Below are 13,231 nucleotides of genomic sequence, written 5' to 3'. Positions count from 1 at the left end.
AGGCAGTAAGGAAGGACACAAAGGGGAGGTAACATTTAACCTGAAACTGTGAGGATGGGAAGGAGCCATCTGCCCACAGGGTAAAGAAGAAAAAATTCCAGACAGAAGAACACAGTCCCCCAGGCAGAAAGGAATTGGCCCATTCAGGGACAGTGAGAGAAAACCCTTGAGGGACACAGCAGGGGAGGGAGAGAGGGCCACCAATGAGGTAATAGAGAGATGGATAGGAGTCAAGTTGTGCAGGGCCTTAGAAACCATAGTACAGAGTTTGGATTTTTTTTCTAGGTGTAAAGGGAAACCATTAAACGGATCTTAGGATGGAGAGTAACATGAGCCAAGTTCCATTTTAAGAAGATCTGGCTTTCTTGCTGCAACAGAGAGAATGGGTTAAAGGGGGCCAGAGTGGAAGCAGGTAGAAAAGGTTGCGTTGGTCTTACTTCAACAAGCAAGAGTTGATGGTGGTCCCAGTTATGGTGGTGGTGTGGTGATGGAACTGTGGAAAAAGTAGCACATTTATGGTATAACTCAGAGATAGAATTAATAGTATTTGCTAATGGATTAGATGTGGGATGAAGAAGCTGGGAGAAAGGAAGGATCTTCTTGACTTCCAGGTTAGCAAATGAGTGGATGATAATGCCATTGTCTCAGGGGAGCAATTCTGAGGACATGGTAGGGGGGCACAGAGTTGAGGAGGAATTAGCTAGGGAATAGGAGTCTGTGTTGGGTGTATTAAGTTTGATGTTTCTGTAGAGATGTAAATAAGGCTATTAAATCTGTTAGCCTGAGCCAATGGTTCTCAAACTTCAGGGAGCATCAGAGACACCTGCAGGGCTTGATGAACCAGATTGTTGGACCCACCCCCAGAGTTTCTGGTTAAGAAGGTTTGGGTGGGGCCTGTGAATTTGCATTTCTAACAAGTTCCCAGGTGACGCTGATGCCACTGGTCCAGGGTTCCCACTTGAAGAATCACTGGTCTAGACAGAGGATAATTCTAGGAGTCTGGAAGTCATCAGCATGAAGATAACATTTAAATCCATGGGACTAGATGAGATTGCCTAATGAGGCTGTGCAGAGAAATAAGAGAAGGGGGCCCTGGATTAAGTTTTGAGGAGGATTAGAGAAGAAAGATCAGAGTAAAGGCAGGATCAGAGAAGAAGAAGGAAAACCAAGAGAGCATGGAGTTTCAGAGGCCAGAGGGGTTGAAGGTTTCAGGTCCAGATTGCCTGAACATGACAAACCCTGTGAGAAACAGAATAAGAAGAACGCAGTGAAATGTCCATCAATTTATCAATAGTAGAACTACTGTCAAGGGCAAGTACTTTACAAATATCATCTCACTGTATCCTTCACCAATCCCATCAAAGGAGTACAGTTAGTTGATTTTTATAGTTAAAGGAAGTGAGGCTCCGAGATTATGTAGTTTGTTAGGGCCACAAAGGGTCTAAAACCCAGATTTCGTCTGCTAGCATCCTAGGGAATGCAATGCTTGCTGCATCCTCTACTTGCTGCTAAAATCTACAAGGCAGGCCAACCTTGGCAAAACGTTCAAGGAGGCATTCTGCTCACTCCTCCCCAAGGCACTCACTACCCTCTGGCTGCTCCCAGACAATTGCAACAGCAAGTTCACCTGCTTCCCTGGTCAACTCCCTGTGCTTTCCATACTCAGAACCAAACTGGACTTCATTCCTTGGCAATGGCATAAACCTGTCTATGACCAAATGATAACGGATAAAAGTGGGTGCTAATTGGTGGTGTGCAGTAAAGCTTTCACCATCACCTTTCTCAAAGCGGGGAGAAAAGCCCCGATTAGCGTGATTTCAAGGCACCACTGGCTGATTTCAGGCTCTCGGAATGATGTGAGCATAGAATTAGGAATAGATGCACAGAGTTGGCTCTCTCAAACCACTGTGAGCTGGGTCCAGCACACTGCTGGAATGATTTAACCTGTTGATTTTCGTGTCACATATTTCCATTCTACACACAGTCTTCTGGATACAGTATCATAACCACAAGTTGTGGGAACTTCAGGCCACCTGCCCAGGCAGTGGGGGGAGGTGTTCATAACAGGGAGGCCGGGGTGCAGCCTCTAATGCATGACTCGAAGGCCGTCACCTGCTTCCTCAACGTCCAATCTAGCCCAAGAACAGAGGGAATGTCAGTTTAAAAACTGGCATTCATATCCCTCTTTGGTTTCCAGGGCTCAAAAATGTTCTTTTATGAGGATTACAGCCTTGTTCTTCTTTGGTGTCGGCAGGCGTTTATGATGGCTGTAGCAGGAATGAGAATTTGGGTCTGGACTAAGCCTTGCTGTTTCTTGCCAGGCTACAAAGGTTTATGGTGGAGACCAGACGTACGTCTTGCTCATGCCCATATGTATGGGCTCACTCTGTATCTGGAATCAGAGGAGGAGACCACAACCTCACACAGGCAGCAATGGCAGCCGAGGGCTCAGTCCCGGGGCACGAGGGGATTTTAACTTCCTCACTTCCTCGTGCAACTTCCACTTGTCCTTACTTTTGCTGTACTTTTCTTTCTAAAAGCACAGGTCACAGACGTGGTCTCTGGGGAGCTACGTGATGTGATGTTATGGTGGATGATGCTGTAACGTTACCGCAGGCCACTTAATGGGAGGGAATGCAGCCAGTGGGGAGCAGGGACCAGCGGGAGGAAGCAGGGACCTTAATGGGAAGAGAAGCGGAGCAGCAAGAGCTGGAGCTCGGCACTGCTGATGCAGAAGGGAGAGGATGCGGCTGCGAGGTGGGTTGGAGGAGGTGTTTCTTTGCAATCTGATTTTATAACTGCATGTTTTGCAAGCGGACACAGCTCAGGAACAAACACTTGTAGGCTTAAGGTGGTTTTTCCGAACTGGTGGATACAGAAGTCTGAGAATTACATTTCGCTGCTTTTTGGGGAGCTGATCCCATAGTCACTGGCCAGAGTCAGTGGCACTGGCCAAAAAGGCTTCTAGAAAATACTTAACCATAAACTATGGTTGATTATATACCAGCTGCCCAAAGCAGTGCTTCCCCTTCTGAGCAAATCCTTATTCTGGGACCAATCGATTTATTATGTATAAATTACACAGACATAAACATCCATGGGCTGCCAGGGGTACTCACAGGAGGATACTTAAAAGTCACATACTCTCATCCAGTGCCCTAGGTGCAAATTTGCTCACACATGCATGCATGCAGATGTGTCAAAATAACACTAATATTTATAATAATACTTTGTGATTCTACACTGCCTTTCATCTGTAGATCTCAGAGTACATTGCAAACATTCATTAATTCTCTCAACACTCCTCTGAGGGAGGTAAATATTATTATCCTTCTCTTTACAGATGAAGTAATTGAGGCAGATAAGTGATTTGCCTCAGGCCAGGTAGGGAGCGTGGGTGGAGGGCTGAGATTAAGAGCTCAGAGTTCCTAGAGATGTCCATTAGGGACGAAGCCCAGGGGTCAAAACCTGGAGGGCACTGTGGGCTGGTGGAGGGGGTCACTTTTTCCTGTGAAATCCATCGCCATGGTAGTGAAAGCTGCTTATTAAGCATCACCTATGTATTGAGTGCTTTGCATATGTTATTTCCTGTCTTCACACTAAAACTAGAATGATCCCCGTGGCACAGATGAGGAACTAAAATTTACAGTGGTGAAGTATCTTGTCCAAGATCGCATAGCTAATAAGTGCCTGGGCTGGAATTCAAACCTGGATCTGTTTGCCTCCAAGCCCAGGTCCTGTCCCCCAATGCATACCTCATGCTCATTTGAAAATTGCAGGGAGGCACATTCTACTCTTCCAGGTCTGGTCCATTAGTCCGTGAGCCATTATTTGTCCTGTCTACTACCAGCTTCTTTGCATTTGACTAAGTTTTGAGACTGATGCTTATAGTGTGTCTGATCTGGACAGACAAGTTTTCTAAGCACAGGAAAGGAGAGCCTCTGAGGTAAGAGGTTTACGTGATAAGTCACAAGAGAAAACTTTAATTATAATCACTTCTTGCTTTATTTTGTGTTATTTCTGGTGAATGTATCAGTTTGGCATCTTTTGACAGAACAAGAAAATAGCTAGAGAGAGAGAGAATAAATATGAATTCTCTTGGGACACAGATTTCCAACTGCGCTGTCAGAAGAAGAATCAATGAAAGGGCCAAAGGACCTACATGTGTAAGATGAACTAAATTTTACTCTCGTCTTGGGTGTTCTCAGTTTGGCTGCTCTCAGGAGCCCAGCTGAACCCCAAGACTTCCTAACTCAACTCACAGTCAAAATGGTATATCTTATGTGCCGAGGCAGCCATGCAGTCTGTGGAGTTGCCAAGGACTTTCTGGAAAGACCTGGGAGCATGTAGAACTGCCAATGTGGCAAGGAGCTCAGGAAATTGTGTACCTCAGACACATAGCCCATGGTGCCTGCTAGTCAGTGAGCTTGACCTTGATAGCTGCCTGTCCCGGGGCAGGATTCAAAAGGACCAGCCTGTGGCCACCATTGCTTGGTTGGGGGTGAGGGATGGTTGGGGAGGCAGAGCTGGGGGAGAGGAAGCTCCCTCCCAAGATTCAACCAACCAGATAGAATCTGCAGCCTTTGGATTTAGACTCTGAGAAGTCAGCTTTGTAGTATGATGCACTTTGTAAGCAAGATAAGGAAAACCAAGTTTGAGTCACAACTCATTTGAAACTGTATTTTTCTTGGAGAAGTAAGAACTAGCTTATAAAAGTTAGTGATTATACAGGAATCTGAACCCAGCTGACCTGTCTGTTTTGTTTGAATTCTTTTATAATTAGTTTAGTAGTGATCGCAGTGTCCCTTCCCAGCTATCCCCTCTCCTCACACAATCTATACCCAGTTTCCACCATGCTGTTGCATATGCTTAAAAGCAAGACTTTAAAGAAATTACTAATTACAAATTCTGTTTAATGCAGACTCCACTTGCCTCTCACGTGTGTGCCTGTTTGCACACATGCCCAGTACTCACACCTGAGATGCACACAGGGCTAGAAGCGCAGAGGCAAAGAGAGAACATGTGCTATGTGTGTGGAATAGGATGGCCAGTCAGCCTGATTTGCTGGGGAACCAGAAGCTTCTTGGGCTATGGGACTTTCAGTGCTAGAGCCAAGAGAGCAATGGGTAGACTTGGGCGAGTTGCTCACCCCTAGTTCATGAGGATGTTAAACTGAGGGTGAGCCAACCCCAATTTTTCAGGCATCAAATTGTTTGAAATGCACTAAACTGTTAAAAGATACTTCCCAGAATAGAAACGTAAGTTCACCTTCCACCTCCCCATGGAGTAAATTAGCACTAACACAATTTGCAAGTAGTCACAAATATTAGAAAGCCTTTAGCAGAAGTCCAACATTATTTTTTGTCTATCTTGAATCACAGAAATAAGGATTCTCCTGGTGGTTTTTTTTGTTTTTTGTTTTTGTTTTGTTTTGTTTTGTTTTCATAAGAATGAGTGAAACAGAAAAAAATACCCACAGTGTATTCTGTCCAGCCATATAAACACTTCAGAAAAGTGTTAAGTGGAGGGCAGGGCTGGTAATGGGACTGTAATGGTGATGGGCTGAACAGCAGAGCCTCCACCTGCTTTGAATGAATGCAGGGAGCTCTGGGGAGCTCAGGGTCCAGTGGGGAACAGCCAGATTGGGCAATGTGCTCCCATACCCGTGCTTAACCACATAATCATTAAAGAGCAGAAACCTCTCCTTGTAATCCTCTCCTATAGGACAGCAGGGAGTGTTAGCATATTTGAACTGCTTCACATTCCTTCTTGCCTACTTTTGAGAACATACTACATTTTAAAACTTGTTGGTTTCTTTCATGTTTTATTTGACCCTATGTAATTGCATTCCTGAAGGAATAACAGGCTCCCCTAGTGATTTACACCCTGTATTAAATGTCAGTTTTGAAGAGACACAGTTAACTGTTTGGTTTAACCTCTTGCCTTCCCTCTCTCGATTAGCTCAACACTGAATTTGATCTCCAGCTCTTAGGACTCTGGGGTGGGGGGGGGCCCGGGGTGAGGGATACAAAGATAAAAAAAGAAGAGTCGAAGCAGCAGTGATGTTGAAGGGAGCTTCTTAGCTCCAGCCGCTCTCCCCCTGTGTGTGGCCGGTCACCAGCCCAGAATATAAAAACATCCCTTTTTTATGGTGATTTGTACTGTTCACTTCTGTCCCAGCACAGTGGTGAGGACAGTGAACCGGAAACACATCCTGGCTGAGCTGGCTTTCCGTGTCATATTGCCACCACTGCTGCAGCCCCGGGGACACCAACGATGGCCTTAAACTGTGGTCCTCCCTCCGCCCTGCAGGACCCAATGAGTAACGGAAATTGCGGAAGAAATCTGTCTTAGTAATTATCTAATTTCATTTTCCTTTGTTTTCATTTATTTACATACTTAGCTGCTATGATGTTATTGTTGGTTAAAACGCTTCATTTACCCTTGCAGATTCACTTAAAGTATATTTAACAACTGCTTAATCACCTGTTGTGAACTGATTATTGGGAACATCTTTAAATCCAGCTAGATGTGATGGCATATTCCCTTATGTCTCTGTGCATGTGTGTGTTTAAAATCTAGAAGTAAATATATCCTGTGCTATCACCTGACAGGTAACTGAAGTATCATTATTACTTTCAGAAACCCCAATAAAAAAGATAGGACAAAAGAGATTTTATGTTGAAAAGGGTTGTCTGTGCAGAGCACAAACTAAATTCGTCCTCTGCTCTGCCCTGAGCTTCACACTCCCCCCACTTTTCTTCAGTGACGACATTCTACTGGGCTTGATTGAAATGACGACAATGACAGTCGGAAGAGAAGGAAGGAGGCAGTGACGACCACAGGGACAATGAGGCTCAATTCTCTGGGATATGAAGATGTGGCCTGCTGTCATCATGTCAGCACCTGAGGCCTTAATCCCTGACTCCCACTTTGAGGCCACTTATAAGCCATTAGCTAAGCCATTTGACCTGGAACTCTTTGTCTATGGGGAAAAAATTCAGGCTGCCTTATAGGATGAGAAAGTTTGTTTGACTCTTTGTACATGTATTTATCTCAGTCTTATTCCCCAAGTTCTTTATGCTGGTTTATAAAGTAGATAAGATAAAATAATGAAGAAATCAGGACAAAGGGGGAAAGAGGGTAGGACAAGCAAGACAGCCCAAGAAATGAGTGTCTGTGAAAGACACTAGTCAACGGTAGAGTACAGTCATCCATTACCACTGCTATTGCAAAAATGGAACATTTAAAGAACATAAGTGCTAAATCACATTCCTGTCAGAAACCATTAAGAATGGCCACATGTGTCTTATGTCTAATTAAAAGGGATTCAGGGGCACCCAGGTGGCTCAGCTGTTTAGCATTTGACTTTGGCAGGTCATGATCTCACGGTTTGTGAGTTTGAGTCCCACATCAGGTAAGCTCAAGCCTCACATTGGGAGAGCACAAGCCCTGCCTTGGGTGAGCCTTGCTTCTCTCTCTCTCTCTCTCTCTCTCTCTCTCTCTCTTTGTCCCTCCTGGGATTCTCTCTCTCTCTCTCTCTCTCTGCCCATCACTCATTTGTGCTCTCTCTCTCTCTCTCTCTCTCAAAAAGAAGTGATTCATATTTTCTAGTTACTGCATCCTGCCCAGATGGGCCTTATCTCCCAAAAATGATACGAGAAAAAACCTGAAGTTCATATTCCATTCTGAAATATATCTCTCCAATAGACAGTCTCACACTCAGTTATCGTTGTTTCCCTTAGTGCATTACTATTATTAATATAATTATTGTTTTTATCATTCTTTTTTAAAGATTTTTTTAAGTAATCTCTATACCTAATCTGGGGCTCAGACCTACAACTCCAAGATCAAGAGTCACCTGCCCCATCAACTGAACCAGCCAGGTGCCCCTGTTTTTGTCATTATTCTTATTGTCATAATTCTGATGACTATCTTGTTACATTTATAATACTAAGAAGTTCGTGGGCCAAATATAGAATGATAACCATATTTTATAAAGTTGCAGAAAGAACCCAGGACAATGATTTGAGTGTCTTTTTATTTGAATTATGTCAGCATAGAAAAAGACCACAATAGAGTCTTCCTTGTTATTGTGCACATTAACAAAGAATTCTTGCCAGAATAAGACATATTGTGTTTGATGACATTCAAATTTTCATCAGCAAAAACAAAAACAAAAACAATCATGACCGTTTTATAAATGCATACTCTAAGAAACAATCACTAGAAACTTATGAGAACCTATATCCATCACCAATAATCCCCACGCCTTTCTTTGAAATCCTCTGACCTCAAAAACAGCATCCTAAATTAGCATCATGCACAACCAACCACTAGTTTTCTATGTGGGAAACTACCCAAGTGGCTGAGATTGTACACTGTGGAGGTGTCGAGATCTGGGCTCAAATCCTATCTCCTCCACTTACCTGTCTGTGGGGCAGGTTACTTAACCTGCGCTAGCCTCAGGTGTCTTAATAGTAAAAATGGGGCTAAAGGAGTAACTAAAGCTCATAAAGTTGCTGCAGGGATTAAATAAGATAATGCACATTAAGAGATGAGAGATTAACGTGTGTGTGAGTGTGTGTGTATGTGTGTGTAGAATGAGCACTGAAAAAATATTGATTATGTTGATAAACACTATCTTTTTATCTGTATTAGAAGTTTTTGTACTTTTTTGGAGAAACCTTTGTATCTCACTTAATTATTTATTTCATGACATTGTAGGGCTACTAATCAATGCCAGTGTTTCAGTCTCTCTGATCCCTGGCCCTTGGAATCTGAAGCAGAAATAAAAGTACATATTAAGTACCCTGAGCAAGTTTGATATTTACAGTGTACCGACTCCTTTGTAAGGCGGACAGTCATTTATTTCCATTCTGAAACTTCAAGTTGTTAGATATTGAATTTTATTAGAGTAGTTTTCATAAGGCAGGGTTAACAGTTTGCAAAACTGATAAAAGAGACATTTTAATCTTATTGTTGTTTTAATTTGCATTTCTCTCATCACTGGTATGGTTGAGCATCACTTGAAATGTTTGAATGATCTGTTTCCATGCTTTGCCCACTCTTTTATTGGATAGTTTGTCCTTTTAATTATTACTGTTTACAAAGATTCTTTATTTTTATTGTTTGCTAGAATTCTTTATATTTGTTGTCTATAAGAATTTTCTTTGTTTATACTATCCTTATATAATCATATATATAGAGAGAGAGAGCCTACTTGAGATTCTGTCTCCCCCTCTCTGCCCCTCCCCCGCTTGCTCTCTCTCTCTTTCTCAAAATAAATTAAAAACAAAAAACTTCAAAAAAGAAACATCTTGGTAACTATCCTTTTTAGTCATTTGTCTATGTGTGTGTGTGTGTGTGTGTGTGTGTGTGTATAATTTATTTAAAATGTATATTACATGTTATTTTATAATCTGACTTTCCCCCCATCTCTATATTTTGCACATATTTCTATGTCACTAAATACTTTCCTACAATATAATTTTAGTTTCTAGGTAGAATTCTATTATATGTCTATATTATAATCTATTTAATAATCTCTTATTATCAGAAAACTTTTTGCAATTATTTTAAATTTTTTTTTTTTTTAACATTTTTTATTTATTTTTGGGACAGAGAGAGACAGAGCATGAACGGGGGAGGGGCAGAGAGAGAGGGAGACACAGAATCGGAAACAGGCTCCAGGCTCCGAGCCATCGGCCCAGAGCCTGACGCGGGGCTCGAACTCACGGACCGCGAGATCATGACCTGGCTGAAGTCGGACGCTTAACCGACTGCGCCACCCAGGCGCCCTGCAATTATTTTAAAAAACTAACTCGACATACATATAATTAGTTCTCTGAATTTTTTCTTTCCTGGTAGACTGGTGCCTTTTAAACCTTTCTTACTGCAGCTCACAGTGAGTACACAGTACTCTGATTCAACATTCACCAGTACATATATGCTTGTGCTCACACAAAGAAGTGAAAAAATGTTGTGAAACAAAACTCACTTTCTGCTAATTTCTATTCTTTTCTGTATCATTTTATTAAAGAAATTCTGGTCACAATCCACTAAATGTATTTCATGACTCATGGATGAGTTTTTACCCTCCATTTGGAAAGGAAGGAGGGGCCGTGATTGGCCCACAGTAGGCATTAATTTGTGTTGCATGAACAGCCTCATGGCTAAATCCTTGTGTACATTCAGGCTGACCGCTCAGGCAGCGTATTAGGGTTCTCCAGAGAAGCAGAACCAACAGGACAGATATATACGGTTGACACTTGAACAATATGGGGGTTGGGGTGCTGACCCCCATACAGTCAAAAGTCTGTACATAACTTTTAACTCCCCCCAAAACTTAACTACCAATAGTCTACTATCCACCCAAAGCCTTACCAGTCACATAACAGTCGATTAACATATACTTTGTATGTGTTATGTACTATATACCGTATTCTTACAATAAAGTAAGCTAGAGAAAAGAAAATATTATGAAGAAAATCATAAAAAGGAGAATATGTGTTTACAGTCCTGTATTACATTTATAGAAAAAAGTTCACATGTAGGTGGCTGCACAATTCAAACCCATGTTGTTCAAGGGTCCACCGTGTATCTCCTATTGGTTTTATATCTATAATGTATACAAGGAGATTTATTATGAGGAATTGGCTCACCCAACTATGGAGGCTGAGAAGTCCCACAGGCGACCATCTGCAAGCTGGACACCCAGGAGAGCCAGTAGTGCAATTCAGTCAGAGTCTGAAGGCCTGAGAGCCAGGAGAACCTCTTAGTCCGAAGGCGGAAAAAGATGGAATGTCCCAACTTGATGAGTGAGGCAGAAAAGAAGAAGCAGGGGGAGGGGAGAATTCCTCCTTCTTCTGCCTTTTGTTCCACTCAGGCCCTCAGCAAACTGTACATGCCCACCTACTTGCCCACATAGTGGAAACAATCTAGTTTACTCTCTCTACCAATTCAAATGCTAATCTTATCCTGAAACACCCTCATGGACACACCCAGAAATAACGTATAATCTGGGCACCCTGTGGTCAGTCAGGTTGACACATACATGAAATTAACCATCACAGGTAGTATAATGTATATAGTTAACTCCCAGGACTCTACTCAGACAGCATGAGTTTAAAGGCTGGCTCTGCCACATACTAGCTGGTGGCCATGGACAAGTGACTTAACTTCTCTGTGTCTCATTTTCCTTACCTATAAAATAATAATGCCTATTTCAAAAGATTGTTATGAAGATTAAATGAGCTAATTTTTAGCACTTAGAACAGCACCTGCCATACAGTAACTAATATGTTTTTATTAAGTAAATAATTAGGAGAGGCGTCTGGGTGGCTCAGTCAGTTAAGCATCAAACTTTGGCTCAGGTCACAATCTCGTGTTTCGTGAGTTTGAGCCCCGCATCAGGCTCTCTGCTGTCAGCACAGAGCCCACTTCAGATCTTCTGTCTCCCTCTCTCTCTACCCCTTTCCCACTTATGCATGCTCCCATGTGTTCTTTCTCAATAATAAATAAACATTAACAAAAAGTTAAACAAACAAACAGGAAATTCCTGGAAGCTGAGTGGTTGGATCAAAGGGTATGTAAAAACATAAGACTTTTAAAATATACTGGTATACCTATTGTTATAGACATATTGATATACCCATCCTTATCTCTTCCACCCCTTCCAAAGACTGAACCAACTTTTATTCCCACAGGCCATAACGGACTTGTGGAAATAGTGTACTAAGGTGTTGCTCACTGCTCTTCACTTTCCTGAGGGTGTGTCGGGCTGGTTAAGACTTAGCCGGGTGGTTGACTCTTTCAAATAGTGGGAGAAGGGAAGCAGCAGACAGTCACTCACAGACAGAGAGAGGGCCCCCAAGGGGATGCCCACCCACACTTGGCAGAACCCTCTGGCAGAATCATGGTAGGCAAAACCCCAGAGATACTCTGCAGGCTGGGCAGGAGGATCTAGCAGACGTTTGGGGAGTGGGTAGAAGGTAGGACTCCCAGGCAAACATTCCTCCCTGGGGCACACATTTCCCACCACTGCCCTTGCCACACAGCTACTTCATTCTAGCTCTAAAACCCTGACTCAGATCTGCCAGGTGCACCTAAATCTTATTTAGTCTGTGGCAAGTATATTTTCCCAACAGCTGAGTTGTTTTGTGAAAACTGGGTGCCCACCTAAACTGTACACACATGCACGCACATCACACACACACGCGCGTGCGCACACACACACACACACATATGCACAGAGATGATAGCTTTCTGTTTTAGCATTTGGTGAAATGCACATACGACTCTAGCCCCATCTTGCTTACAAAGTCTTCCCTGACAACTGCAGCCTAGGTAGATCGCTCCTTCCTCTGAGCTCCCACACCAATTCTAGGCATTCAGGATTCAGTAACTTAGTTATATGCTTGTCTGTCTGGTCCTGGAACTGTCTCAGGGCAGTAGTTCATTCCCCCAACCACAGTTGTAACTTGTTTGAAATTAACCACCATGTCTTACGTTTCTTTTGGATCTCTCACTGGCTTGGCTCATAGTAGGTTGTTAGTAAATAGTCAATGATTGGTTGATCCAGGTATGAATTGCATAGAATTTGCACTGAAGTGAAATTACATTAAGAAAGATAAGTTTTCAGGGCACCTGGGTGGCTCAGTCAGTTGAGCATCCGACTTTGACTCAGGTCATGATCTCATGGTTCATGAGTTTGAGCCCCGTGTCGGGCTCTGTGCTGACAGCTCAGAGTGTGGATCCTGCCTCAGATTCTGTGTCTCCCTCTCTCTCTGCCCCTCCCCCATTCCTGCTCTGTCTCTCTCAAAAATAAACATTAAAAATATATATATTAAAAAAAGAAAAATAAGGTTTCCAACTTTCACAAACTAAATTAAACCTGGATCAAATATTGACATATTAAAAATTAAACTACTAGAATAAAATATGGTTGAATTTATTTATAATTATGGAATGAATGAAATCAGTCCAGCCTTTCTAGATAGGACACAAGCCCAGAAGCCATGAAAGGAAGAAAAGATAGATACATTTGATAACATAAAAACATTTTTAAGCTTCTCTATGGCAAAGATATTTTTAATTTATGAGGAATATGTACAGGTCAAGAATGATGATGAAAAACCTTCCATCCAACCCCTAAATTGTAAGAGGGTAGAAAATGGCCAAATTTTCTCCTTCTGACCTTTGTTCTTCACTCATCCACAAAAGATTATTT

The 13,231-nt window shown here is 42.4% G+C and overlaps 1 protein-coding gene and 1 long non-coding RNA gene across 9 annotated transcripts in view; one reads left to right on the top strand and one right to left on the bottom strand.

Annotated features, from left to right (window-relative positions):
* LOC131517239 (uncharacterized) overlaps positions 1-9,427 on the top strand; it is a 289,644-nt gene extending 280,217 nt beyond the window's left edge. Inside the window, exon 7 of the long non-coding RNA XR_009264473.1 lies at positions 7,796-9,427. This is a non-coding gene — a long non-coding RNA (uncharacterized LOC131517239). The remainder of the gene's footprint in view (positions 1-7,795) is intronic.
* The window catches only part of LOC131517237 (uncharacterized), an 81,283-nt gene that overhangs the window by 36,840 nt on the left and 31,212 nt on the right, over positions 1-13,231 (bottom strand). The window lies entirely within an intron of this gene.

Source organism: Neofelis nebulosa, chromosome 7 (genome assembly GCF_028018385.1).
Source record: "Neofelis nebulosa isolate mNeoNeb1 chromosome 7, mNeoNeb1.pri, whole genome shotgun sequence".
In the NCBI taxonomy this organism is placed as follows: Eukaryota; Metazoa; Chordata; class Mammalia; order Carnivora; family Felidae; genus Neofelis; species Neofelis nebulosa.
This window is presented reverse-complemented; position numbering and strand designations above follow the sequence as displayed.